Below are 25,390 nucleotides of genomic sequence, written 5' to 3'. Positions count from 1 at the left end.
CAAGTACAATTGGTTTCTATGCATGCTTCTTGTTTGTACAAACCATTTATGCTTCAGTGAAGATTGACTGAAGTTACATGTTATAGCCAAATTTTCCTCAAGGCTCAAATTTGCATATGCATAGAATCAAGTGGTAGAATGCTAGATGTTTGTTCTTTGCTCTAGTGTTTAGGAAAATAGAATAGGAATTTTGTTGTGCTAGCAAGAGGAGATATCTGAGTGGATATCATGAATATCACGTATTAGTTGGGTATCATGAGTTCATCATGTCATATACACATTTCGAGGTTCAAAGTGTACTGTGTTGGCTAAGATGTTCAAAGTAGCAATAACTCTTGTAATCTCGGTTTGAATGTTTGCCTCTATTGCATTTGTAGCAATATTGGTTGCATTAGTAGTAGCAAGCCCCACAAAGGGATAGAGTGGATGAAGTCTTAAGCCCTCTTGATCCAAACTATGTTAGCAAGTATATTCCCATTATTGCAAGCATTAGTGAACATCAACTGTCTACTTGGCCTTCATATTTTATGAATATAAATGTACCTTCATATCTAGAGCTAGTAGGCATCATTGAATGTTTCTTGTAGTTGTCAGATGCAAGCTCTTTTTTGTTTCTTCACATTGTGGCATTTGTATAATTTTATGACTTAATGGTGTGCTCTATGCTAGTGTTAGATCCAAAAACTTGTATTTAATTTGTCATTGCTATTTTTGAAGCTTTTACAACACTAACACTATCAATCAAATTCCAGCTCCCTCTCACTTGAAGATAGCTTGTTCCTTCATATGAATCACATTCTCATTGGAAATATTTTAAGAGAATGTACTCAGAATCACTGTGCAAAATATGGGGTCCACTAATTCTCCAAAGCTACAGGAATATTGAGTTGCACTGAGTGATAGGAAATGAAGAGTGAATGTTGTGCAACTTTTATCTAGTAAGCATAAACATGAAATCCCATGCTCTTTTATTTCATCTATTGGAAGAAAGGGGCAACTTCTTAGGATTTAGTGGTGTAAGTCCTTAGGGCATAGACATGTTTCTACACTAGATACAAAAGGAGGATTAAAATAATGGCTAGTCGAATGTAAACCAACCTTCCAATAAACGATTCCGCTCAAAATTTGAAATATGGTTGTTGGGTTTGGGTCCATTTTCAAATTTTGCTACTAAATTTACATGGCTAGTAAACTAGAAATCTATGAGGGCCATATTAACAACAATAAATAGAATCATAAAAAGAACAAAATTGTTTTCCATTGTTTCAAGCTTTAGTGTTGGTATATCTTATGTAGAAACAAAAAAAAAAGGTCAAGGGCAGCAGCTCCAAATTAAAATGACAAGATGAGCAGCAAAGGTGCATTCATACAGACAAACAAGATATGAAAAAACATTTATCATTTGCTTCATAAAGCATTCCATCAATCAATTTATAAATGGATGTCGATACATTCATTGAGTGGATAGTATTTTTAGAATGACAAATGGCATTCAGAATAAATACTTGGAAATACAATAATAGCATCTTCACTTTATGACTATAGATAAGACAACTCACAAATTGTTATAAATGTAAGAATTCATGGAAAATTAATGCCAAAAAAGTACACTATTTTCTAAGACAATTGAGACCCTTCATACCTAAGGTGACTAACCTCCTCAAGACACCTCATCTTCCTTTCTCTTCTTGGAAAGCAGTTACACTAAAGAAGGCTGGAACTTAGAATGCAAGAGGGGATAAAGGACAGAATTGAAGACTTTGCAAAGAGTTGGAATTTTGAAACTTGTAGGTTGAATTTCTCTAATGCCCAAGGGGCCACTGTATTCACAAAATATCTGAGAGTGCACCAGAAGATTTACCTCCCTTTTTGCAGAATTTGTATCCTAGTTTTTGTATGTTTTCTTATTTAATCAAGAACTTTTTCCCAATTGGAAAATAATTCAACTTCATAGACACAATATAGAGTTCAAGGGGACAGAATGGAAAAAAAACACGTTGAATACTGCATTCATCTTCACTAGCATTGTTTTTTGGACTTTTCCTTGTCCTGAATGCACTGATATAGGGTGAAGAGCCCTCTAGTGCTGTACCAATTGGGACAATGGCTACTTTTGTATTTTCATGGTTTGTGATATCTGTCTTTGGTATTTTTGGTAGTTACTTTAGCTATAAGAAACCTGTAATTAAAGATATTATTAAGACAAATAAAATTCCCAGGTAGATTCCAAAGCAGGCATGGTCCATGCGGCCAATTTTCTTAGTACTCATTGGAGGAATATTATCCTTTGGTGTATTTTTCATTGAATTATTCTTCATCTTAACATCTATTTGGCTACATCAATTGTATTACATTTTTGGGTTTCTGTTCGTTGTCTTTGTTATCATTATTGTTACTTGTGCAGAGATCACTATTGTCCAATGTACTTTCAGTTGTGTAGTGAGGACTACTATTGGTGTTGGAGAGCTTAACTAACTTCAGGCTCATTTGTACCTTGCCTATTCCTATAGTCTACATTATACTTCTTCACCAAGATGGAGATTATGAACCTTGTCTTTGGTATTTTGTACTTCATCTACATGACAATTATCTTAGATTCTTTCTTTGTATTGACAAGTACAGTTGGTTTCCACGCATGCTTCTAGTTTTTACAGACCATTTATGCTTCAGCGAAGATTGAATGAAGTTACATGTTGTAGCCAAATTTTCCTCAAGGCTCAAATTTTTCTTTGAGAAGAATTAGGTGGTTGAATTTTAGATGCGTGTTCTTTGCTCTAGTGTTTAGGAAAATAGAATAGGAATTTTGTTGTGCTAGCAAGAGGAGATCTTTGGGTGGATATCATAAATATCACCTATTAGTTGGGTATCATGAGTTCATCATGTCAGATATGCCTATCGAGGTATTTGCAAACCTATAAAGACAAACAACCAATGAAATTTGAAAAACTATGAGATTGATATATTGGAGGCATGGATATATTTTGATGGAGTTTGTCAAGGAGTTCCTATAAAATATGGAGGAGGATGCAATATAATTATTGGAGACATCCATGTTATTTCCTTAAAGGCAGTAGGTGGGGTTGATACTAATAACATAGTAGAGATATTTGCACTTTGTTGATGCTAAAAATTGTTGTTGAAAGAGGTATAAACTTTTCTTGGATAAAGGATAATTCCAAGTTCATTGTAGAATGGGAAAATGGTAATTATAGGGTTACTTCTAGGGCTATGAGTAGATGTATTCAAGAGCTCAAAATGAAGGGCATAATATTTAATCTTTCCAGAGAGCCTCAGACTACCAAGAAGATGAAAAGCTCCAATGTGGAAGACCAAATTCATCCCTCTCAGATGGTGCTCTCAGTTCTTCCCTCCCTTTACCTTGAAAATCACCTCAGGCTTCATACTCTACTCATGCAAGTCCATTTCCTATAGCTAGCTAGGCATTAAAATGCTCCAATAAGTACTTTCATGGCCTGCTCTTTTTACAATGCATCACTGGGCATCTGTTTGTATCATAAGACACAAGAAATGAAAGTAATAAAAGAGTTCTAAAACACCGTAGCGCAAAGGGTTTTGGCATTACAAAATCCCTTCGTCATGAAAACTGCAAATAAAAATAACACATAACTACCCACCTTACAAATACCAGGGGAATAAATAAATTGGCATCTTGGGAAAATGAAACGGATCATTGAATTTCACTGATATATATTGGCTAGAAAATGCATCCTATCAATAGATACCTTCACAACCACACACTCACTCTAATGCTAGATTAATTGGATAGAATAGGAATAGAGACCTTGAAATTTTAATGTTTGATTTACCATTCATAAGCAGCTTTTGAATACATCCAATCCTTTTTCTGACAAATCAGAAGTTTTTCATCCCCATTCTTAGCATCCTTAGTGTCTCTATAATGGCAATTTCATCTCATGCTTGCGGCTAGATTCTTGACACTATTGACAAAATGGGGTCATTCATGCATTATGACATAACTAGCAGGTCTTAATATACGATCCATTTCCAACAACACATATTTCATCTCATATCTATTTCAAAAAATACACATAATAAATAATCAAATGTACTTTTTCCTCATTCAAGGTTATCAAGATTAAAAAACCAACATTTAGCACCACTTAATAGAAAACTCTGTACCTACCTGTGACTTTCTGCACTGAAATACCATCAACATGTAGGAGATCATATGTTCTTGGATAGGCTGAAAATGCATCACACTTGAACAACACAATCCTCAAGTATTAGTGAAGATAATGGTGTTGTGCACACCATATTGCTTAATCAAACCATCAAGAAAGAAACTTACCAATCATTATATGTACCAATTAGTCCTCGGTCATAAACAACATTCAAGGAATTTATACCATAAGAGGAAACCACATTCATGACCCACAGAAGATCATCTATCAGTGCTGCAACAAAACCCCCATAAAGAGTGTTCATATCCATAACATTTCTTATTTTATCTATTCCAATATCAGGTACCAATGTCTTGTAATGGTTAACGCACGCCACCCATTGAGTTGTATCATTTCTAAAAGCACCATCACTGCCCCCAGAAAATGTATGGACCCACTTTGGGGCTACCTTCAAATGTTGTGGCCACTTTGGAGTTTGTCCTACTCCTAACTGCTTGAAGTTGGGATTTGGTTTTACTACACAAGACCGCATGGGAACATACCAGGCAACATTTGGTTCAATGTTGTCATCACATTCAGGGGGGTAAACTATTTTTTCATGGGTAGTGTAGCAACCACTATCCAAAGATTTCTACCATACAATAATGTCATCCTTTTCATTGTATAGTTTATAGCACATCTTGTTCAAAAGACCTTGAAGGGCATCATAGTTAGCCTTCTACTCCTCTATAGTTATGTTCCATCAATGCCATCTATTTTCATAGTTTATTGGTGCTCCAGATAGGACCCAGAAGCCTCCTAGTTGCAGTGCTCGATCTATTTCCATAAGGTAGGCTCTACCTGCATCAGAAGAACTTCACTCAACAAATAGCTACCAAGCTCCCATAAAAATTAAAGAATTGAAGAGAAATCAAGGATAATTTTGATAAAATGAAACTAATTCAAACACCTTAGTTGGATCATGTTCCCTATGTCTTCCAGGGAAATTTATTTTTTCATAAAATCACTCTCTTACTAAATCAGTGAACAAAACCCACTAAACTGAATAGGAATATCAATCTAAAATGCTTCGTAGCCATAACATTTGATTGAATTGAAATAAATACTAAAAACTAAATAAATAAATGAAATTAAAATAATTGTAAGTACTTTAATTAAATAATTAGTATGGGTTTAATGGTTAAGAACATGTGTTTTCTCATAAAAAATCACTACTTCAAATCCAAAGAAATAGAGTATGTACACCTTCCTAAACTATAACAATCAAAGAAAAACTGAATATGAAAATTTCTATTCAATAAATAAGGAAAAGGGAATGAAATATTTTTCATTTGGGAAAGTATTGAAGAATAAGAATAAGAAATTGATTGGGAGCTGGGTGGAAGTCCCCTACACTTAGTTGCAGTAGCACTTATACTCTCGCCGTTGGTTATTCATATTGATTATGCAATAAGAATGAAACTATATTTATTTTTACCAAGTAATGATTTGAAAATTGCTGTGCTCACTTTATCCATATTAATTTGAGTACATCTAAGAAATTACACAATCTAGAGCACAAAAAAATTTAGAAGGTATCATCAAACATACCAAATTTTGTCCATCGAATGAGACACTAAGAGTAGTGAGCCATGTAACATGCATTGGATGGATAAGGAAGCTGTTGTGTAGAGATGATACACAACATTGTAGGAATACCATTGATCTGAAAATGGGGCACTAAAGGCTTTTTTTCTAACTTACAAGAACCTCTCCCACTTCCAAAGCTTAAATATTCCATAGTTCTTATGATTAACCAATTGCGGAATTAAAAAGTGCTTGAAAATAGGTGTATGCTTGTGTTTTATTTTAGAATGTTCAAGTGCTTATGTACATTTTCTTATGCTGATATTTATACACACATAACAATAAATAAAAAAAGCGAACTAGCAACACATAAGACAACAATATAATATGGAGTTCACCCTGATATCTTGGGCTACGTCTCCTTGAGCTCTAATCAACTCGACTAGGCTCTTTGGGATTATGGCTAAAATATTTTACAAGCTCCACGCTCAACTCCATTGGTTTACACTGAACCTATGGGTTTAGAATGCCATCTTATCCCGCTGGTTGTCCTCACTCTGCAGACAGATCTACGCTTCTCTGGACTCGACTCCTTCAGTCCATGCTCTGAGCTTCTTGAGCTTCTGGATTCTCTGACTCCCTCAGAATTCATTCAACTATCTCTGGAATTCCTTCTTCTCTTATCATCACACTCTGGACACCAGAAATAGCTTGATCATTTGATCTCTTTGCTATTCTACAGCTTCACTACAGCTCCATGGCTCTTAGAAGTCTACTGTGAGCTCTTTGGCTCTAACTCTGGCTCTGGCTCTCGCTCTTGGCTCTGGCTGTTGCTCTAGCTCTTTGGCTCTAGCTCTAGCTCTAGCTCTTCGCTTTGGCCTTAGCTCTAGCTCTGGCTCTTCGGCTCTAGCTCTGGCTCTGGCTCTTTGGCTCTTTGAGCTTCTTCTAGCCTCTGCGTGCCTTTGTAGTTCGCTTGACCTCCAAGCGACCCTCAGCAACCTTCCGGTGACCTTTTTCAGTCCTCTCGCTCTCTCATCCCCCTTCTACAATTGTGTGCTCTGTGCCTTTATAACACGTCAGTTATAGTCCTCCATCATGGAAAACCCAACTGTTCACCACAAGAATCCATTTACAATGGAAAGGAATCGTCGGCATGAGGAAACACGATTGTTTTTCCTTCCTCTGGCCATGACAGCCAAATAACAGAAATACACAGGAAAACGCACGCAAAACACATCATGGGCCTTTAGCCCGGACTTCAAATAATATAGAATCACATCTATAAACCCATCGGGTCCGTCATTTTATCACAAATTGCTATCGCATGGCACAATAGTCAAAACCCAATACACAGGAAATACAAAGAAATCCCACATTTCTGGATTTCAAATATTATGAAATCGCATCCATAATCCCTATCGGGTCTACCTTCTATCGGCATATCGCTATCGAAAATTGCATGGTGCATTAGCATTTGTATCAGGGATCACCAATCGTTGATCATCGATCAAACATGGACCATTGATCTTTCTCCTCGATCGGATGGTCAATATTGCATATCGCTATCAGCATATCACATTGGTAACGACCCTTTGGTATCAGGGATTCGTCAATCTCCCAATCACCGATTAAATTTGGGCCATTGATCTGACTCCTCGATCGGATGGTTGATATTGCATATCGCATTGCTACGGCCTGGGGGTCTTCCCTTTGTATCCCCCGATCAGCAATCATTGATCGCATCTCGACCATTGATTCACGACCTCTAATCTGACGGCTGACAGTCATTTCGAGCGCATAACTTACATGAGGATTAACTACCCGAAAAAGTGGTTTCCTCTCACCTCCTGTGTGCTACGTGGCAGCCAATGTATGGAATCGGGTGGAGCCTATCCAATACCACTTAGTGCTTGAAGCCCGCTTGAAATACCGCTTATTGCATTCCTTCCGGAACTCAAAAGGTTTAGTCTATTTTCTATAAATGCTTCGAGTCAGCGGAATTCCTTTGCACCTATTTTAAGTCCTTCAACATTAGTTTATTTCGATGTGATAAAGGAATGTGATGTGATGGAATATAAGGGATTTTATGTTTAAAAACACATTTTCCCTTAAGTCCCATTTATAAGAAATTGCCTCCTTTTCAAAGGACAAAGCCAAACTTCTTTTTGCGATAACTTCTTCATCCGAAGTCCATTTCAGCCCATTCAAGTTGGAGTAGATTCAGAACGAGAAGATCTATGTAATGGGACTATTTCCTAGAGCATCCTTGGACTTTCATTTTCCTATGTGAGGAACACTTTAGACTTAGAAGTCTATCTCAGATCCATTTTGGATCAACCTTGTTTGAATGCAAACTACACTTGCACTTCATGATTATCTTTGGGCACCAGTGACATTGTAATAATTCCACGATCCAACAAATCACCACCCCAACTTGAAACCTGAACAAAAATTATTCTCTTATATAAAGAAGGACATGTATACTTATATAGTAGATCTCACAAGTCATATTCAAATAACATAACTATGAAAATTTACATTAAGTAAATTATTTTGATCTTTATCATGTAAGATATAGAAATATACATATCATAACAAGCAATAGCAATTACAGATAGATTAATGAATACTGGATGTAAGGCTATCTGAGAATCAACTTCTAGAAAAGACCTGTAATTCTGCAACTATTCTTTGTTAAGTACCATGTCAACATGCTCACTAAGACTATAATTCTGCAACTATTCTTTATTAAGTACCATGTCAACATGTTCACTAAGGACTAATTATATAAATCCACCTTGTGACAACTAGTAGGAGGGAAGAGAAATATCTCTCTAACAGAATGTTTACTATTAAACTTAGCTCAAAAGCAAGTTTAGATGTTATGTAAAGTAAAATGATGCATAGAAAAATAACTTTAGATCAATTCAGGTATTAATCCTCTTTCTTTTGACATAAAAACTTCTGTTAGCTTTCTTTTGATAATGTGGATGTCTCAAAATCTCAGGTATAGTGAACATCATAAGGTTGATCAACCATGTGTGTTGATGGTGCATCCATTAGTTTAACTTGACTCTAGATTCCTTGTTGTTGTTTATGGAGTATACTTCCTTCATAACCTGACTACGTCGTGTGATCGACAATATAAACTCAGAAAGGTATCAAAGACTAGATTCGTTTTGGTAAAACTATTGACACTAGTCAGAATGTTACCCACCCCACATCTAGTATCAAGTGCAGTTTGGACTATTCCATCTTTCATTCCTGGGACCAACTCTTCCATATGATCCACATATTCACCAACTCCATTGGGAAACATTGTACCTCCACTCGGGAAGAGGAATTTCTCCCCTTCCTTCCTCAACCAATGCTGATTTGATTTTTCATTATTGATCCATTCATAGGGGACATTCTTGTGCCAATAACAACATTTAAGAAGAAGTAAGTCCAGAAACAATGCCAACTTATTATCATAGATCCTCTACAACATTTGGGTGAAAGAATATCAAAAGGTTTACATTTGGAGTTCGAGTGGGGAAACCTATAACAAAAGTCTTATAGGCTTGGATCTAAGGAGTGGGGGCTCAAAGAGATATGAATGACAACCATTGCAAAAAACTAGATTTCTCAATAATCATCACCATCATCTTGCAGGCCAACATAATACCATATTCTAGCATGTCCAGGACGTAATATGGTACTCTTGACTTTGTCGAGACAAAAGGTGAGATATGAAATAAAGACACTAAGATTTTTCTTCTCCAGTATCCTTGAATGAATGAGGCACATTCCTTTCACTCATAGAAATGGGGTTTCTTTAAGATCATTTTTCCATGAATACTCAAGAGTTCATAGTTAAAAAAATATTAAATAAAGGTACTAGATAAGATGAGCAACAATCAACTACATAAAGAGTTAGGAAATTGGACATGCTTGAACCAAGGAATGTTGCAATGGCCATATAAAAAGGTACACAATTGACAATAACATATAGGAAATTGCTATCATTTGAATTATCCTTTGTCAAGATAGGGGCTAGCATAACAAAGATCAAACATGGTAGCAATACACAGTAATAGGAAAAAATATATGCCTTTTGAATCTGCATTTTGTCCCATCGAATTAGACAAGCACTTTGTGGGTGGCATGGTCAACATTCACCATAGGCCCCTATCCTTCCAAATAACAAATAATCAAGCATCAAAATTCACAAGTTTTCCCTTAAAAAAATCAAATAAGGGGGAGTAGTCACACCTTCATTCCATAATTGATTCTCCACAAGATACAATAGAGATACTAGGAAATTACAATGCATAGGTGGGGAACCCTTTACAGTTCATCATTCACAACAATCTACATGTTTTTATAATCCTTTGTATCTCTTTTGCTTGAATTAATTATTTGTTATCCTACTTTTGATATCATCATTTTTCTTTTGTTTCTTGTATGTTTTCTATACAATCCACCATGTAAATTGTTCCCCATGGAATGAAAAACTAATGCAGACTCACTCTCATAAAAGGTAATTGAGGCATTGGAATATTATTCTTCATATCACCAGCAAAGTCTAGGAAAAGCATACTTTTTCCATTAACACATACACACTCTGTACCAAAGCAGGGGAACTGGACCCAAAATAAACCAATGAAATTGGCATGGAGCTTATTTCCTAATCTCTTTAATGATCCAACTATCCCCGGTGATTAAATTTTAGTGATATAAATATGCCAGAACACTTAAACAATCTTCATTTCATATCAACCTAAAGGGAAGGTAGACTTAAAAACCCTATATTTAGATTTAAAAACAGATATTCACATGCTGAGTGGAGACCTATATTTAACCGTATAGTTCCACAAGGTCTTATGCTTGTACAATGAATCAATGCAAGTAGATGGAAAGATTTCCTTGACAGTGGATATATACATTGGGATTAAATAAGTGATGTGATGCGTCACGTTTTTGGACTACGACAAGTGATAATAAACTTATTTTGACTCAGGAAATTTCATGTTATTGTTACCATATGCTAAAATGGAAATACTACTAGGGAATGTTATGTAGTAGCAAGGTGTACCTTAGAAAAACACTCGATTATCATGACTGGTGAACAAAACCATGCAAAAAAGAAAAGTTGTGTGAGTATGAGAATCACCACAATGTCATACTAGATACCATGCCAATTAAAGTTTCGTAAGCAGCAAAACTTGTAGATATAATTTACTAATTAGGTTAATGCAACTAGATCATATGAGATCTTTTGAGGATGCCTATATCAAGGTGATTTGTATAATATTTGATTGAAGCATGTATGTCGTTCAAGTCTGAACATACAGCAGTGAAATCTTGTTACCATGATTAGTTAGGTATGTGAAGACGAATACACCGTTGGTGAAATTATCAGTAACCTAGATTGGACATTAGGAGTTACAAGTAGTGTAATACTTGTATGCTATTCCTCATGGGATGCCAATCCCAGCTTTTAATGCTTCCATTAGCGTTCAAGAAAGAATTAATCCATTGCTTAGGATGTTATGAAACCAGCTCAAGAAAAGATAGAAAAGATAGATCAATGCCTTAGAATTCAGCCTCTTCGAGGGGGCAAACTCTTTTACATTACATAAATGAACAATTCTTTGATGATACAAATGAAATACCTCCTTTCTATATATAGGAGTCTAAGGGGTCATAACATAATCAGAGCCGACATAACAATAATAATGTAAGGGCACAATAATAACAATAGTGGGCTTCTATGGGGCACAATAGTAACAATATGGGCACTACATGGGTACAACAATATAATAATTGGGTTATACCAATAACAATAAGGGGTTACACTAGTAGTATAGGGGCCTAACATGCCCCTCTCCTTCAAAAAGCGTTGTCCTCAACGCTTGAATAGTTCTTGATGATTCTGTATAAAATTCTTGTCCTCCCATGTGGAATCTTTAGCAGGTAAGTTCTTCCACTTGATAAGATACTCTGAAATTGATTGATTTCGTAGCTGTCGGGTTCTTGTTTCTGTGATTGCTCCAGGTTCCAATATGATTTTTCCTTCCTCTTCAATTTCTGGAAATATTGTTTGAATTGGGATCTTTTTTGAATAAGTGGCCATACTTCTTCGTCCTTCTTCCATTCATCCCTTGCTTCGTTTATCCAATCTAGTTGGATAATATAAATAGCACAAAACAATGCTTCCACATCCTCATCCTTGAAGAGTCTTCCCATTCGGTAAGGTCGCCATTTCTTAAGTGCATGTAGTATTGCCAACATTTCCTTCTCATAAATAGCTTGCTTGAGATGTAGCAGTAAAAATACCCAATCACCTACATCAAAACATTTTTCACTACAATGTTTATCTACCTGTTGTTTCGTTTGATTTTGCACCGAAGTGGCGTTATCCTTTAAAAGTTGGAGAACTTGTTGTTGATGCTCAATGTGATCTTTCACTGCTTGAACCTTTTTCTTCTTGATATGTCCTTCTATCTCTAGAGTTGGAGGAGTGGTAATTTCTTCCAATCCTTTACAAGATATGGTCGGATTCATTTCTTGATGCTCGATGTGATCTTTCACTTCTTGAACATTTTTCTTCTTGATATGTCCTTCTATCTTGATAGTTTGAGGAGTGGTAATTTTGAACAATGAATTACAAGATATGGTTGGATTCATTTCTTCTTTCTCGATGTGATCTTTCACTTCTTGCACATTTTTCTTCTTGATATGTCCTTCTATCTTGAGAGTTTGAGGAGTGGTAATTCTTTCCAATGCTTTACAAGATATGGTCTGATTCATTTCTTCTTTCTCTGGGGTGGGGTCCTGGCGTATATCTTCTTCTTTTGATGTTTCTTGATTCGTTTCTTCCTCCTCTTCATATTCTATGTAAAATAATTTCTTCTCAGCACACTTATGACCTTTAGTGCATTTGCTATCACAATTGTAACAAAGCCCTTTTTCTCTTTTTTCTTCCAATTGTTGTGGTGTAACCCTTGTAGGTTGTGGAAAGCTAGGAGAAACAACACTTCCATCTTTATAGTTATGAGGGGTACGCTTCCTGGTTTCCATAATTTTTCTTTCCACTATGTCACAAAGCCCTTTTACTCTTTCCAATTGTTGTGGCGTTGCTCTAAAGAAGGCGTTGCTCTTTGTATCCTCATAATGTGCTATCATTTCCTCCGTGAAAATTGACCACGTAACAAGTTTTTTACGAGAACAAAGCCCTTTGTACCATAAAAATTGATCTGGTTCTAAATATGAAGATGCAATACATACCTTTTGTAACAGTTTTACACCATGTAGATCAAAATATTGCTCCATCTGAAGTATCCAATTTACCAGATCCTTGCCATCAAACTTCCTCATCTTGCTTTTTCTTGATTTTAGGAGCTCGACCTTGAAACAACTATAACTCTGTAATTTCACATCTTTAAGTTCTACAATTACGACCTATAGTATCCCTATGTGTCCTATTTCCAATGCCACCCGTCTGATCCAAATTAGATTCTCTAAGAAAGAGTTATGCACAATCTCCCAAGATGACCCGATTATAGACCTTTCCAGAAGAGCGAACTTGTATGAAGTGCCACGTGTCACTATTTTTACCTTTGGATCTGAAAACGATATAAAGAAAACTAAAATCCGTCCTCTTTCTATACCTTCTTACGAAATTTCAATCCGATCCCCAGAGAAAAAGTTATGACGATTTTCCCCAGGTCACCTGTTTGGAATGTAATTCATGAGTCTGCAAAAACACCAAATTCCTCAGATCATATCTCCGTAAATATCGTCCGAAAAACTCTGAAATTCGGACCCAAGGTTCAGCATGATTTCTTCTCAAATGGGTTTCTTTTGCGACTTCTGAAACATCACAGAAAAAAAGTTATAGCAAAAATGACACGATGTCCTGTTTGGAGTAGCGAAACCCTAGAATCCAAAGCTCTGATACCAAATGTTATGAAACCAACTCAAGAAAATATAGAAAAGATAGATCAACGCCTTAGAATTCAGCCTCTTCGAGGGGGTAACCTCCTTTACATTACATAAATGAACAATTCTTTGATGATACAAATGAAAAGACCTCCTTTCTATATATAGGAGTGTAAGGGGTCATAACATAATCAGAGCCGACATAGAAATAATAATGTAAGGGCACAATAATAACAATATTGGGCTTCTATGGGGCACAATAGTAACAATATGGGCACTACATGGGTACAACAATATAATAAGTGGGTTATACTAATAACAATAAGGGGTTACACTAGTAGTATAGGGGCCTAACATAGGATATGGAATGTGAGAGCAGTCTCCTAGTGCCACAGTTGAAGAGATATTCAACTTTGTTACATATTCTGTGGTAGGAAGGAATTTTATTAATGAGGAACTCACCACTATTAAAATTGGAAACTAGGGCCAAATTCCCCTTTGGGTATCTTATTTGAAGAAGGTAATTGTGGCATTGAATTCCTCTTTTTGACAGGACCAAATTGACCTAAATATCGCCAATTTTGGACAAGAAGAAATATGTTTTTGGATTCAAGCCCTCATGTGTGCAATTTAACAAGGTTGGCTTGGTTTTAATTAATCAAGTTAAACCCCTCTCCATGTCGTATAAAAGGAAGTGGCCTCCAGCCTCATTTTATACATACACATCTCTTGTTTTCTCCTCTTTGAAATAGTCACATAAGGAAGATGTCTCCTACGAATGAGGAAGGGAAAGGTTGTTTTGGAATGTTTAATGGGCCAAGTTCCTTAGGTACGAGGCCAAGGTTGTTAGGAGAAATTATGGGTTAATTTGATGCATGTTCTTGGTAGTGTTTATCCTCATTTACAGGCTGATATGATATATGAAGGTAGCCAAAAAATTTAGGGTAGTTCAAAATGTGTGTTGGCACTATTTTGTGTGGTATCTCTCTTCTTCAGGTAGGCCGCAACACTAAGAGGCTTCATTAGGCAGACCACATGCCTAATAGTACTTGGACAACAGACCAAAAAAGTTAGTAACAACCCAGGTAAGTTGCAGACCTTGTCTTATGGAAGCAGAAGGGTCTTGAGGCATGTTTGAGGGCTAGAATTAGTCTAGAAGGATGATTTGAATTGCTAGAAGGAAGGTCCCAGCCCTTGAAAGAAGTCTGGAGGTGAGAAAAGGAGTTATTGTAGTGATCTAATAAGCCCTAACTAGGGTTCATTTTTCTATAGAACTTCAAGCTCAAGAGGGATTATTTTGTTGATGCCATGACCATCGTTGACCATTAGATAGGGCACAATTTGTCTATTGTTGACAGAGTGCCGGAATTGCAGTTTTGATTGGGCCATCTATTTGTCTAAGGGAAGTGGTATTGGATCTTCAAATTGGCATGTCATTTTGACTTTGAATTATTGTACTCTCTCTCTCTACTGAACATTTGACATTAATAATAAGAAGAATTGATCAAGGGTTTTCCCCATCTTGGGGTTTTTCCCTGGCTTGAGCCATATACTTGTGTTCTCTTGTCTTGGATTGTCTTCTACATTTATCATTTATGTTCTTTCTTCAGTTACTATCAATGTGATAATGATTCATGTGATTGCTAATGGAAACAAAATGGATTGATAAATGGGATAATATGGAACATTGAAGTAACTGTCCTAAGCAAAGAACATGTTAAGCTAAAATTAACATGGTTTCAGAGATCAGGTGAAGACAAGCCCAAGAAAAAGAAAAATCAATCAACAGAGATAAAGGCTTCATCACATCAAAAGACAAAGACATACCTAGGACCAAGCTCCTTATGGCATTAAGTCAAATTTTGGGCATGATCTCAAGCCATAGTCACTATGACTAGGACAAAAACCTAATCAAGAAGAGCGAAGACTTTTGAGGGGCATATAAACCCTAATCTGGAAGACCGAGGGGATAATCTAATAGCCCACACACAAAGCTAAGTTATTTGTCAAAGAAATTGTAGTCATGGGCACATCATATGAGGTCTGAAATCAATTTATGTGGACTGAATTATTTGAGTTTCTTCATAGTTATGAAATTCAGAAGCACTATGAATATATTATCTAAATTGTTGTTTGGAAAACATTTTGAATTTTTCCTCTCACTTGAGAAAGGAAGCAACCATGTTTGAGTTTATTGAAGGCCTTTCAAGCTGAGCTGAAAGAGTGATTTCTTTCTATGATATAGCTCTACGTCTAGGGGAGTCTTGTCAATATCAATATAGATCAAATCTCTCCCTTGAACAAGAAGTAATCTCTTGGTATTTGTTGGATTATTCTGAATTAGTTTGAAGGTAATTCGAGCTCTGTTTAGGCAATTTTCCATGGAAGTTTATAACCTGATCTCGAACCTCCTTCTTGAGGCCTTTCGCTCATTCGCAAGGCCAATTTTGTGATTGTTCAAAGGGTTTCTGAGGCCTAGTATAAGGGTTTTCTATGACATACCTCTTAGCATTATTTGAAAAGTCATTTTGAAGCAAGCAATCAACCTCTTTAAGGCAGCATCATCACTTTTGTTCAAGACAGATATGGAAGACTTATATCGGAATTTTGTACAACATACAGGCTAAAAATTCATTGACCTAGTACATCAAGGAATATTTCTGCCTCATGTGTTGATTATGAAAATTTCAGATACCCTAACCTCTATATTTAGGACAAAATCAAGGCAACCCTCTCAAGGACAACTTACCATGAATAATTTGACCTGAAACTAATGGTTATGTGATTCAAGATTTAAATCATTGTTTCACTCTAGCATCTTTATCAAAGTCTATAGTTGAAGTTTGATTTATGAGGTTGCAGATCTGTGTAGCAATTTTTGACTTTAATACAATCATATATGTTCTTCAATAAATTCTTAAATTCTTAATCTGAATAAGAGTTACATTGAATTTAATTAAGACAAGTGTGGATTGCCTATATTTGAACTCTAAGAGGGTTTAGTCACAACAAAATATGAAGCAAAACATTAACATTGAAATGAAGCAGTAAGGTTTTAATATGGGTAGTTCTTCTTCGTCTTGTTGGGAGTCATTTTCCAAATCACACGAGAATTGATCTGTGGGATACTATAGTCTCCTCTCTGAAGGGAAATTAACAAAATATAATTAGTTTAATGACAATTGTGAGCAAAAAATTCAGTAGTAAACTTAAGGCATTCATACTTGTCATGTCTAAAGGCAGTTTCACTGACAACACATTAGGAACTCTAGATAGTGTGAAGCATGAATCCTCATCACAATGAAGAAAGATATCAAAAAGAAACTTCAGGCACTCCTGTTGACACATAAATGACACATCACTCAAGGTATGACTGATTATAGGCATTAAAGTTTGTCTAGAGCATGAAGATATATTTATATTACAAAATCTTATTAAGGTTTGTGGCACAAATGAACTAAAGACTAAAGTTGAGAAAATTTGTATGATATTAAGGCTATTTTTTTATTGATTAAAGAATATTCTCACAGTTATTATGGAAATACCTTGAGGGATCTTCAAAATAATTATGGATAATCTCAGACTTGTATAGTTGTGTCAAAGAGGTGTACAGTGAAGTGTGGATCACCAAACTTGAGGTAATTGTTAGTGATATTCTTGGCATGCATCTTAAAATACATAAGTGGCACATTTTGCAACAATAGACACCTTCAGGGATTATAATAGCACATCGACAGACCTGAGGACTTGAAGAGCAGCTGGTTAACTTTGCATCATTGTTGATTATGAGCTTATGATGCCACTAATATTCTATATGGTTGAGATCACTTCTCTTGCTCACCATACATTATATAGCAGATAACCTAAATTGGATTGAGAAATAAAGTGAAATTTATATTGCAATACGTGATGAACATCGTATCTGGGCCACAACAAGTGTTCACAATTTTTCATCTTCAACAATCAATGGCAAGTATCAGAACCTTGAGGGAAGAAGTCAGTTTTTCATCAACAAGCTTAAAGTGCATTATCTATTTGCCACATTCTTCTGTAACAACACTGAATCTTTGAAGAAATATAGTACATCAACAATTATATATATTCTAAGCATATTGATGACCTTATGAAACTATCCTATGATAACATGTTCTGAAGTTTAAAAATTTGTGGCTAAGAAGTAATTTTGCATAACTTGATTTGATCTATGATATTCATTGCTTGGGTTCTATTTGAACTATCTAAAGTATGGCAGAAGATGTTTGGAACAATGCTAATAAGGGCTAGACACCCTGGCATAATCAGAATTGAAGCAGACAGTTCAAAAGGAACATAGAAGATCATTCCAAGGAAAAATTTAGAACAAGTCTCTTGGTGTCTTCATACAGCCAGAAGTACTTGTGATATATGTAATATTGAGGTACTATTGATGTAGCATGACAATGTCTCATCTTAAATATGAGGAGCATATTGATGAAGGTTGGATAACTAACTGATGTAAGACTTCAAAGGGAGCTATAGAATCCCTAGCCAAATGTCTTGATGAATCCTTTTGCCCAATGATTATTTCAAGAAGGATGAGCATGTCAAAGAACATTAGGCAAGACATGGCAGATGATAATTCTCTAATGATGATTTAATAAATCTTTGTTACTTGAGAAGTTGCATGACTATGATTGGATGATTTTGGTACATGGTCCAAAGGATTAATATCAAGTTGTAGATAACTCGATGGTTATGTTTTGGACAAAGTTAATTTCCTGATATTCAGAGGGAGCTATGATGTTTGGATGCAACTATTGGTGATTTATTCCCAACAAATGATGATCCTCTCATTTATCAATGTAAGAGGGAGTTGACTTTTAAAATCAAGATTAGAGACCTAGCTTTGTGCCTAGGCATAAAGGTCTAATAAGATGGAGATGTTGCTGATCTGGTTATAGAGAACTTGTGAGGACATTGGTGTATGAGATGGCCCATAATACTAAGACACTTAGACAATTTATGGTTAAGACTCATATATTGGATAGTTTCTCATTAAGATTAATTATGATTTGAAATACACTGTTGAGAATTCTTGGACTAGAAGTGTGGTAAATGGAAAGAGCACATCTAAGTGCCATATCTCTTGGGGACCACCTTTATTTCGTGACTAAATCAAAGACTGAATTTTGTTACTCTAGGAGCACCATTGAGGCTGAATGTATAAAGTAGTAAGCATGGCTTATTATGAAGCCATTTGGTTGAGGAAGCTCTTCAGTGAGCCATTTGAGCACATACTGGAAACCATTGTTGCAGAGTGGGATTTTCCTTTCAGTGAATCTCGTGTTCCATGACCTTTCCTAGCATATTGGTATTAGGTACCACCTTATTTTGGATATGGTACAATGGGGAGCAATAAAGCTCCAACATTGCAAGATGGATGTGCAGGTTATGAGCATCCCCTCAAAGCCTCTTGGTAAGGTCAAGTTTACCTTCCTTCAAAGAGAGGTTGGGAGTCATGGAAAGACCCTACTATGAGGGTCTTGGTTGAACATTGAGCTCTAGTAGCTCCTAGGGGCCTGGGGTACTTCTTAGAGCTATGTACGACTTTAGGGTGAGTGGTTCACCTTCCCCTATTGGTTCATTATGTACAGGGTGACTGGTTCACCTTCCCTTATGAGAATATACCCTAGTATGATGACACATGTATAGGGTGAGTGGTTCACCTTCCCCTACGACTGATGAGATATTCATAGGATGAGTGGTTCACCTTCTCCTATGGAATATAGGCATGATGAGGGGTTCACCTTCTCCTGTGGATGCCCCAACATGCACTAGCCATGTATCTTGGGACTCATGGGAAGTACCTCTCACCTAGCCAATGAGTTGAGAAAATTGGATAGGGAGCATAGCATTATAGTTGGATGCATCATGTACTATCGTACTCCTTCTGACTAGGATGCATTATGTTCAAAAACTTGATCTGGGAATAAGCCCGATTAGGGTTCTACCCCTAGTTATGTGGATTGACTTTTGTCAGTGGAAAGTGGCAAGGTCTTGTGACTCACTCTCGATCAATTCTTCTTCATTATCTATATCAGTGTTCAACAGAGTTGAGAAGGGATGCAAAGATAGTTCATGATGATAGGATGGCATGATGATGGATGGATTGGAAGGTGGAATTCTCACTAATTGAGATGGTGTTAAAATTGGAAACTAGGGCCAAATTTCACTTTGGGAATATTATTTGAAGAAGATAATCATGGCATTGAATTCCTCTTTTCGAGAGGACCAAAATTGACCTAAAGATCCCCAAATTTGGATAAGGAGATATATGTTTTTGGATTCAAGCTGACATATGTGTAATTTAACAAGGTCAGTTTGGGGTTAATTAACCAAGTTGAACCCCTCTCCATCTCCTATAAATGGAAGTGACCTCCAACCTCATTTGATACATAGACATCTCTTATTTTCTCCTCTCTGAAATAGTCAAAGAAAGAATATGTCTCCACCAAATGAGGAAGGGCAAGGTTGTTTTGGGTTGTTTGATGGGCCGAGTTCCTTAGGCAGGAGGTTGAGGTTGTTAGGAGAAAGTTTGGGTTAATTTGATGCATGTTCTTGGTAGTGTTTATCCTATTTTGTAGGCGAGATCCTACAAGAAGGCAGTTACAGACTTCAGGGTAGTTCAGAATGTGTGTTGGGACTATTTTGTGTGGGATCTCTCTTCTTCAGGTAGGTTGCAGCACTAGGAGGCTTCATCAGGAAGGCCACAAGCCTAATAGTTCTTGGACAAGGGGCCAGAAAGGTAAGTAACAATACAGGAAATCTACAAACCTTGTCCTATGGAAGAAGAAGGGCCTTGAGGCTTGTTTGAGGGCTAGAATTAGTCTAGACTCTAGAAGGATGATTTGAATTTCTTGAAGGAAGTCTGGAGTTGAGAAAAGGAGTTATTATAGTGATCTAATAAGCCCTAACCAAGATTCAATTTACTAAAGAATTTTGAGCTCAAGAGGGATTGTTTTGTTGATTACATGACCATCGTTGACCATTAGATAGGGCACAATTTGTCTTTTGTTGACAGAGTGCTGAAATTGCAGTTTTGATTAGGTCATCTACTTGTCTAAGGGAAGCGATACTAGATCTTCAAATTGCCATGTCATTTTGACTTTGAATTACTATACTCTCTCTCTCTGTTGAACTTTGACATTAATAATAAGAAGAATTGATCAATGGTTTTCCCCATCTTGGGGGCTTTCCCTGGCTTGAGCCATATACTTGTGTTCTCTTATCTTGGCTTGTCTTCTGCATTTATCATTTATGTCCTTTCTTCAGTTACTACCGATGTGATAATGATTCATGTGATTTCTAATGGAAATAAAATGGATTGATAAATGGGATAATATGGAACATTGAAGTAATTGTCATAAGCAAAGAACATGTCAAGCTAAAATTAACACCACCTACAAGACTGAAGTCTACCACTTCCAAGGTTGAAGTTGTAGATCAAACTAATGGGAGGATTTGACTCACTTATTTAACAAGAACCCAATGTCCCTTGACAAGTTAGTCACTCAACCTTAAGGTGTGATAGATATTTTTCATCCTTCATCGACAATGAATGCAATTTTTCTAGCGGCATTGTTGTAGTAATATTTTAATAAGTTTTTGCATCTCCCCGATGAGAAATAGGGAATATTTTACATATTACCCTTTCATTTTGTTTTTAATTATCAATGGTGGGAAAAGGTGAATATATACGTTGGTTAGAGGTGTGGTTTTCTACTCATACCCTTCAGGAACAGTCTATGTAGACATAATGTAACCTACATAAAACCTATTATAAATTTCTACACAGGAATAATTTTCACCTCATGTATAATAGACAGACCCATCGCCTTTACCACCCCATAACTTCCTATCAAGATATGAACAAAATAATAAGGATGGAAATGGAAACAATTAAATTCCCAACAACGTAGCATCATGTAAATGTGATTATTCTTATAATGATGTTTTCAGGAGATATAACTTAAAATAAACAATGGTGGAAATACTTATCTCTAAACTGGGTATGGAAACTGAGTTAGGGACTAGACTTCTCCACACATATGTAGACTGGCCTACACCAGAATGTTGTTTTTCTTACAACCCAATAACCCCCGAGCCAGATTCTAGGGCTTGGGGGAGAAATTTCTCAAGGATTAAATTGAAAATAGGTGGTTGGTGTAGGGACTCCGAGGGATTGATTCCCTCCACCCTTCAGTGAATTTACAGGCCTTGAGTTCTGCACAAGGATGTGCAACGTTCTCCTTGTTCCTTCCTTCTATGCATGCAACCCAATAGTTCCTTCCTGGCGTTGTTTTCAATAGTAGAAACCAAACCCCTCTCCATGCTCCTCTTTTGTGCTATTCTCTTCTCCTTTCAACACCCCTGCTCTTGTTGCTTAAGAAAAAAATATATGCCCCTTTCTGTTGGTTTCCAACCTAGCACAAAACAAGCAAGCCAATCTAATCCTTCCTAGTTTTCCATCTTATTCCATATTTTTGTGTGTGTTAGCCTTGTCATTGCTGACTTACTTATGTGTTCTTGCCAAGTCTTGAAAGCCAATCCCTATGATGCCACCTGCCCCTTGTTTTCCATTTGTCCCCACACAAAGTCTTCCTCATCCCTAGAACCCATGTCCCTAACTCAGCCTATTTATAATGTTTAATTTAAGAGGGAAATGTAACCGAGAAATTACACTAACTAACTCTAAATTCCCTGGTTGTGCCTAACCAAAATAGTTTGCAATAGAAGCAACATCTCCAACATTCAATTTAACCTTTTCGATACAATTTGTTGTTTCCTTTGAAAATATATTTCTTTTTCCAGTTTCTCCTCTACTTATTACCTGCTAATGAGAAACAAAAGGTGTACCCAGGATGTTAGTACCTTATGCAATGAGAGAATTTTGAAGTAGTTGAGAAAATCATTAGCGACCCAAGGAAAGATACTGATGTGGGTTTAGTATGGTGTTTAGGAACATTAGATGTCCCTTGCAAGCCACCAGTTCGGACAATTTCTTCTAAAAAAATTTTCTTTCTCCTCTTTCTAGGTTTTTTCTCCTTGTTGGATTGCCTACCAACTACCACACTTGTTTTTGGAACATCTGTACTAACATAGGTACTAGTGTGAATTGTAGTAGCCCCAACCATACTTAGGAAATGAGGAACCACAGGTGTCATTGGCATATATGGTACATAAGGTGATACGTAATACCTTCAGTTATTAAGTGCATCTTGAGTTCCTTCTGGAATTGCAAAACTAGAAATCTATAAGCCAAAATCTGGTGGTGGTCCTTGAGGAGGGACCACCCATGGTCTAGGGAAAGGTAAGTGAGGCATCCAAGGAGTAGCACTTCTAGAGTAGGTAGTGTCCAATTTGTGCAGATTGATAGAGATGCCTTACTACAATCATTTGATGGGGTTCAAGATGTAGACTCCTCTAAATGGTGGACCCATGCATCCCTTCATTCACTGGAGTACTCCACACTGGTGGTGACAATGTGAGTGGGGGAAGTGGACTCATAATTGCTCGAGGGGTATTCTTGCTCCCACCCCTCCCTAAGTTAGAAGCCCTGGTCATTATAGTCAGCAATAAATGGCTCCTTGACACTACCAAGTCTACTGACCTCATTCCTAAAACAAGATTCCTTGCATCAGGGGCATCAACTGATGCAGGAGTTGTAATCTCCATGACTTCAACAATTTTGCTAGATACTGTTGATGTTATTCTTGAGAAAGGGGTGTGAATAGGTGTGTCTGAGGTACTAGAGAACCCCTTCCCATGAATACAATATGAAACAATATACCAAGCATTATTCCACATACTCCTTCTTCCATCTGATGCAAAGGAACCATTTTGAGATGCTAACACACAATATTAGCACACAAACAAATTGTTCGTCTACAAGAAATAAATAAAAATGAAATATTATGTAAGCAATGATCATCCCACATAGATAACAAACTCAGAATAGAACATGGTCACTCACCTCCCCTATATTAGAAAAAGTTGTTATCATCAATGCCTCATATGGTAATGACCCTTTGCTACCAAAACACATCATGAATTTCTAGTTAGAATGTAGATCCCAATTAAGAAAAATTGTGGGTTCTGAGGTAGAATAAACACAACAAAGATAAATCACATAAGCAACTAGTACACAAGAATCTATGCACGCAATTGTACTTGTTGTGAATCTGTGAAAATTTGTTCAAACAACATTGATGTTGGTACTATTGTTGCATTCAAATATGGCAATGTTGATATATGCATGGTACATGATGATGTAAATTGTGGGCCAATATCAAGAAGATATGTACTAGAAGGCTTTTGTTCCTATCTAGCCTCAATTTTTGAGGAATGGATCCCTAGCCTAACTGATGCACTGTAGATCATGGCCATAGTACATAAACTTACCACCTCACTATCACCACATTTTTTTCATGACTTGTAAATTTGTTGTCTGACTCTGTAACAATATTTGCATGACTTCTTTTCTCTCCACTGGGTATATTTTTAGCTTTGGCTTCAACAAAGACATAATTGCCCTTCAGGAGTATTGAAATTGTATCAGGCACTGCAAAATTAACATTATCATTTGCATGTTTTTGACATGCTTCAGCTTCATCTTTCCTAGTTAGGCATGTTGTAGAAGCCTTGTTTTGTGCAGCAAAATCCAGTAACAATAAGATATTTTCAATAAACACCCTATTTGTAAGTCTGCAAAGCTAAAGAAAGGACCCACTCCAACCCAGTCCAAACAATGAAGTCAAAATGAATAAGACCTGAGCAATTAAATAATCAAAATCTTTTAGAAAAAAGAAAGGAATCCGGCTTCGATCACCACAACATATTCAATAATTCCAAATGACATTGTAATGAACATAAGCTTCATTTGTAAAACTTGTTCTACATGAATAATTCCATTCATTTAACATAATAAAAATAAACTTCATATCATAAATGGAAGTAATACTGAATCACTTTGCTTGGATGTCTAGCTTGAAAGAGTTTCTAGCATCCAAATTTTTTATCTATCTCACCAGACTGGGTGAAATCAACTAAACCGTAAATACTCTCTCCAGTGGTGACATTATTTATCCAATCTCAAATGTTAAATTATTTCTAATTTGAGACATAGACTTGGCTTCTAAATCTACAGATTCAATCTCAACCTTCTACAATTTAGCATCCCCCTCATTGGAAATAGAAGGAAATTTTATATACTAAACAAAATCACTATTTTCAGTAGAAGGCCCATCAAAATTTGGAAGGAGCATACAACTTTGCAAATTATTATCATCTTTATCCATTGCAGGAGATTTATTATCAAGCTCTAATGAGATCCCAACTTATAAAATAACCTCCATTTCCTCGAGTTTGTCTTTGTATTTTCCAAGCTCTTCTATCACTTTCGCAAGCACTTCCGTAGTCACATTTTGAACCTCTTGCCCAAGTTTTTCTTCTTCCCAAATAATATTCTCTACAGGAATATCCAATTGTAAAACTTCCACCATAGTTTAGTTAGTGTGATGACCTTCCAAGAAAAAGCGAGGGTTATATTCAGATGTACTTCCTTGATATAATTTACTTATTCTTTCAGTCACATACTTTAGGATTGAAACTCCATTTGCCTGTAGACCAAAGTAACAAATTACCAGTCTTATAAGATTTGAAAATTTTCCAATATGGTTGTAATAATATAAAACTCT

At 36.3% G+C, this 25,390-nt stretch overlaps 1 pseudogene; it reads right to left on the bottom strand.

Moving 5' to 3' along the window:
* Nucleotides 1-4,326: 4,326 nt before the first annotated feature.
* LOC149169729 (putative methyltransferase PMT21) lies at nt 4,327-25,195 on the bottom strand (annotated as a pseudogene).
* Nucleotides 25,196-25,390: the final 195 nt, after the last annotated feature.

The sequence above is a fragment of the Pinus tabuliformis genome, chromosome 4_2 (assembly GCF_031772625.1).
Source record: "Pinus tabuliformis cultivar Carrire ecotype Pingquan chromosome 4_2, CPIR1, whole genome shotgun sequence".
Classification (NCBI taxonomy): domain Eukaryota; kingdom Viridiplantae; phylum Streptophyta; class Pinopsida; order Pinales; family Pinaceae; genus Pinus; species Pinus tabuliformis.
The sequence above is the reverse complement of the archived record's forward strand: the minus strand, read 5'-3'. Positions and strand labels throughout refer to the sequence as shown.